The following is a 6,000-nucleotide window of genomic DNA, read 5'->3' on the forward strand; positions in this document are numbered from 1 at the left end:
CTCTCTGGGTCAGGCAGACCCAGCTGCAGCACCTGAACTGGCTCCATGTATTTGCATAATGTCCACACTGAGCAGTCCTGGGAGACAGACACAGGTGGCACACCAAACTTCAGCAGTGCAGTAAATTCCTCCTCAGTCTGAGAAAGAAAGCTTCTTTTAGTTTGTTTTTGTTACAGATAATGGAATCTTGACTTGATTTTAATGCTTCAGAATTTTTTATTTACCCTTACTGGAAACCCTATAAATATTATTATATTGTACTATGTTGAGCACACTTGAATGTGCATACCCTGCCAGTTCCAAAATGAGATCATTAGTTCACAATAAACATGAAGAACTTTTCCCAAAAGTTTTCCATAAAAGTATATTAAATAATAGAAAATCGTGACTTTGTTTGAAAAACACATTTATCTTTGAAAATGATGCCATACTACTTAGTGGCTCTGTGCTACTGAGAATCATTTTAGACAAATGTTCTCTACTATTATTCTTTCCTGAGTTTACCAGACTGATATCAAACTCTGAAATGCCTTAAGTTTTGCTTATACAACATTTAGGTTCCTAGTGAATACTCATGTTTTAGCTTTTAAAAAACATTTTTTTCTTTGCCTGCATTAGAGAGATTTGGTATTTGTTTTATGTATGAAAAATACTTGGCTACATCACCTTCACACCTGTGTTTCTTAAAGATAGACCTGCAGTCTCTATGTTTTGGGTTGTTTATTTTGAGAGACAAAATGTTTGATCTTTAAATGGGGGTTGACTGCAAGTTACTGAAAGCTCTGTATGGGCACTATGGAAAAAATATCACACATGGTATAAAAAATTTATCACATTCCATATGCCTAGTTTAGATTCATATTCAAGTCTTCATCCTTTCACTGTCATTAATTCTTCTTGCGTTAAAGATCTTATTTCATTCCTTATTCTTCCAACTTGTTTTTTAAGATAATCTCATAGCTTTAGCATCAGTACCAAATATGTATTTCTTGTCTTGTGCACTAATTTGAATTCACCTTTTATCTCTTAATTCATGCTTTCCTCTTCAGAAAATGCCATCAAGTATTTTAAAAAAAAAATATCAATTACACATATTCTATTTTTATAAATATGAATGTATTAACTAACAGTAGTAATTAACATGTAGCTATTGTGGCTTTAAAACTTTTTCATACTATTAAATGTCCAGGTGCTACAGAAATCAATGTGGAAACCCTCATTAATGAGCTAGGATTTCACTTTTAACTTGTTCTAAAAGAAAAATGCCATGTTCCTGTATAGTGCAGTGTCCAATGGTCAATATGCCAAGCCTCTGGAAGAAACATCATTGCCATTTTATATGGAACAAGGGTGAGACAATGGGTTTCATAGAACAAACCAGATTTTGCACGCTTTCTCTCAAAAGTGAGCTCAGTGTTTAAGAAGACTTGAGTTTTACTGGTTCAAAATACCTGCAGGCTGTCCTGACAAGCCTTGTCAAGTCCAGACTTACAGGTTTCAATTGGTCTCTTTAGGTCAGAGACATTATGTAAAGCTGAGAAAGAAATGAAACTAGACAGGAACCCTCTTACAAACTACCTTGGAACATCTGCAGAAATTGCTAATGGGCTGCTAAGCCATTGTCTCAGCAGAGATGCTTTGCCTTCTTCCTCAGCCATGGCTCCCCACCTAGATTTTCACCAGACCACCACAGTAAATGGCAGTGGTCCTGTGCACCACCTACTTAAAATATGATTGGAGAGAATTAGCATGGAATTGAGAAAAATCTAGTTCTTATAAGTTTCTTCAAAATACTTTCTCCCACAGGGATCAGAACTGTGTAGCCATGTAGAGAATATCTCAATAAATTGTAAGAACTAATTTATAGCCTTAAAATATAAAAATATGCTTTTGTATTATTCTGATTTTACATAATTGAGCACAGCCTGTTCTGGCAGAAAAGAACAGCTGTCTGAAGTAACTTCTTGTTACATCTCCAATGGCACATATTTTTCTATCTAGTTACAGATAATTATATGCAATTACAACATTTTAGTAATCTTTGTGAAACAGCTAATTTAGTTGTCGTTTTTTTTGTCTTTTAATTGTCTCCCTTCACATTCTGAAGAGTAATCTGAAATGCAGAATGGATAAGAGAAGGATTTCACAACAATTTTTAATAATCTTAAATGTGGACCATCTACAAATCCCATCTTCATTGCTACAAATTTTGCCCAGGCATTAGAACACTGTATTGAGTACAGTTCTCCTGTACCTTGTAAAGAGTTTTCAAACTTGTCTGTTAGAAAAAAAATCCAACCAAGTGGAGCCAGTGCATGGTCCAGCTAAATTGACCATTTATTTCGAACCCCAAAGAGCCAAAGGTCCCCTCTAACTCTTCTCAGGACTTTTTCTTCTGGACTGCCAGTGGAGCAAGTCCTTGCCCCTAAGGTGCTGCATGTGCTGTACTGCACCAAAAAGAGGCCAGTGCCAAAACTGCAATGTGACTGCAGATTTTCTGCCTGTCATGCACTTCAGTCTGTGACCAGGTACTAAAATCCTCCTACACTGCAAGTGTATGTGGTCTTTTAACAAGTAGGCATAACAAAGTATAAAAGAGATTGCTTCATACAAAAAAAGGAGAGTGATTTATTTGTAAATTTTTATAATACCTTAATTAGAGCAGCTAATTAATGCTTCTGGAGCATGTGAATTCTGCCTTTCTAAAGCAGGGGAAATTAGAGAACTGTAGATCTCTTTGAACATCTTGGGCATTACTCAAATTACTTTAATTCCTGTGAGAGTTCTTCTTGAAACACAGATTTTTTCCCCCTAAAACTTGCAGTGAGTCCCATAAGGTGGTACACAGAACCACGCAAAAACAAACTAGCTTTGATTTTTCAGTGCTCAGCAACTAGAAGGAGAATCAAGGTTAAATGGGGATGCAAATATTGTATGGTTCTTATTATCAAGGTATTTCACTAAAGCCAACCAGTTTTGTAATGCATACGTACATATATAACACTCTCGTACTTCCAAATAATGGGTTATGTATAATATTTGAGTATTTAATTTTGGTGAAGGTTTGCTAATCTACAGACAAACACATGCAGGTTAGTTTTCACTAGAGCTGGTAAAACAAAACTTCTGGACACAGGCTATGGAACAGACACAAACACAGTTGTGGGGTTTCTGCAATTGTGTGTTTATATAGTGAGTGAGAAAGGAAGTAGTAAATAAGGAAGCTTTTTCCAAGTAGGGGCTGTATGAACAATTCTGTACGTTTCCAGCATTTTAAAGGCAGCTGCAATATAGAGACGAGAATGAATGTAGGGTTGTAGAAGGATATTACCTGTTTTATCTGCTGACTGCCATTTGAAAAATGCAGATTTCTACCGTTCTTTCAGTACCTGGGAGAATGTTTTCTTGGTAACAGTTGATTTTTAAGTTTCGGTGCCAGAAAACTTTAGTAGATTGTCAGCCTTTTTGCTACGAACACCATTCAGCAAACCAACTTTCCATTTGTAGTTTAAATTACCCAGCAAATGCAATGAAAAACGAAAACAACCTAGTCTTGTAACAAAGGCTTCTTAGGTAGACTTTATACACTTTTTAAAGACATGACAAATTAATGACTATCCCTGTATAACCAAGCATTTATAAAAAAACTTTCTGAAGAAGTAGTTTAGTAAAAATTAAAATATTGTACAAGTGAGCTGTGAAGAATTCAAAAGAGTTTGCGTATGTAAGCATAATGCCTTATTTTTCATACTGTCACATGCTATAAATGTAACTGTTTAATACTGGACCAGCCAGGTGTCAAAAATGAGTAGTGAACCTGCCAGAAGAGATGTTTTCCATTTCTTAAGCATCATCCCGGTCCATAACAGAACTGTTTGGCTTTTTCACATATACTGATACTACTAGTAGAGATAAAATATTATCTCTCTTTAAAGAACTATCTTTAGACCAAATCTGTTCACTTCAAGTGAGATCGGTATGATAAATATTTTGATTTCTAAAATGATAAATGAAATCATCTAAACACTTAGTACTATTAAGTTATTTTTCGAGAATACTAGACTAAACTTCTGACAAAGGGTTTGTGTTATAATTTAAGCCTCATGCAAGCACAGTGTGCAGTAGTTTTTTCTCTTTTCTCAGTGGTACTTGACCTTTACTTCACTGGATGGGTATCTTAATCTATTAAGCACTGTATGCTGTTTCCTGTGGGTATTTGAGTTCTCAGTCAGACTTGATTGGTTTCCATTCTGGTTTAAGGTGTTAGGAGACTCAATGAGACTGTTCCACTGTCAGAACACTGATACAAAAAGAACTCATGAGTGATGGGTCAACCCTTTAGTGGTTTGCTGTATGATGCAGCATCTCTTATGATCTGTGAATTATATGATCAATTTGAATCACATTCCAGTTATTTTTTTCTTCTGTTGTGTTTCTCCCTGCTGGCTAGCCTGTCCCGATCCCAGCATGAGACTCTCATAAAAAGGTCAGCATTGCTAGGTGAGTCATCTGCCATTATGCAGAGAAAAATTTAATTGATCAATCATCCAGGTCAGAGGGAGTCCTTTTCATGACTTTAATGGACCACAGTAAGGTTTGTAATTGAGAATAGGTTGCCTCAAGATTGTTCTCAGGAGTGAACTTGTTAAAATCTTTAAAGGATGAACATCTTGAATCTCCTTTGACATGTATCCAGTTTTTTAATTAATTAATTTAGAATCTGCCTGCATAATTTGGTCATATGTTGGCACCAAGTAATTTTGATTTTCCTCCTCCTCTGCTTCATTACTAAAATAATAACATAAAAAAACTTGTATCACTGATCCAAAGTCATCCATCTCTGTGTGTTCTGTAGCCTTGCAATGAGTAGGCAGATTTGCTGCTTTCACTGCAAAAAGGCACATTGCGGTCAGGAAGCCTTTGGAAATTCTTCTGAACTCTGAGTTCAGAAAATGCATTTTAAACCCTGCATGTTGCATTTGAACCAAAGATAAATCAGTGAATAATAGAGGAAAACACTACTACTAGGATACTCAAGTTTGCCATGGTTGTGGTTCCTTCTTTCATGACCTCAGTGTTCACCTAAGGTACCAATTTTATGTTAATATGAAAGAAGCATTGTACTGACTGTAACAAAACTAAAATTACAAGTTCCAAGAGCATTTTTCTATACATCTTGACAGATATTTTAAAACAATAGCAGAGACCTCTGATTTGTCTGGATAAAAAGATTTCCATCACCCTTACAACATTTTCTCATCTTCCATTATGATGCTTTCCACAGTGAGCTGGCAAGATAAAGGTATAATTATGCAAACATGAGAAACTGTACAGTTCTCTTTAAACAGTAAGTTATCTTCATAACAAAAAGATTCAAAATCTGTTTCCAAAAGCATATCACTCCTGGGGAAGGTTATATTTCCCTAATTACTTTCAACAGCTCCATCTCAGGATTCTCAGCACATAAACTAGTTTTTATTTGGAGAATACCTATGAAAAGCCAGCTGCAACTCTACAAATGCTGCATATTGTCAGATTACATATATTTAACTCTTAAAGTCCTGACACTTAGAAAAATAAATGGGTTCTGTGTCTTCAAAATCTCAAATGAGGATTTAGTGATACAGTCATTTGTTTTAATACACTGTTGTGAGGTCTTTATGTTCTGTACACTTCACTGATTTCTTGCAAGTTTCATACAGTACTGATGCAAATAGTCCAGCCCTGGAATGAGAAGGGAAAGGCACAAATGCACCAGCACAGAGCCTGCTCATGTGTGGCAGTGATACAGCAGTGGTAGCATGAGGCAGAGGGGACTGGTGATCACTCAGAGGTCCATGGTGCATGGGAGATGTTTTTGGGGCCCCACTGCTCTTCTCTCCAGCAGTGCACAAGTACAGTGTCCTACCTCAGCCTGTGCTCAGCTTCTGATTTATTGAATTGCAGTTCTTTATTCTGCCCAACAAAATAATAAATTGTGTTTTTATGTTGTGCTGCAAA

The 6,000-nt window shown here is 36.1% G+C and overlaps 1 long non-coding RNA gene across 1 annotated transcript in view; it reads right to left on the reverse strand.

Moving 5' to 3' along the window:
• LOC136363850 (uncharacterized) overlaps positions 1-5,250 on the reverse strand; it is a 100,684-nt gene extending 95,434 nt beyond the window's left edge. The window contains exon 1 of the long non-coding RNA XR_010744068.1: positions 5,208-5,250. This is a non-coding gene — a long non-coding RNA (uncharacterized lncRNA). The remainder of the gene's footprint in view (positions 1-5,207) is intronic.
• Between the last annotated feature and the right edge of the window lie 750 nt (positions 5,251-6,000).

This window comes from Sylvia atricapilla, chromosome 7 (assembly GCF_009819655.1).
Source record: "Sylvia atricapilla isolate bSylAtr1 chromosome 7, bSylAtr1.pri, whole genome shotgun sequence".
NCBI classification, from domain to species: domain Eukaryota; kingdom Metazoa; phylum Chordata; class Aves; order Passeriformes; family Sylviidae; genus Sylvia; species Sylvia atricapilla.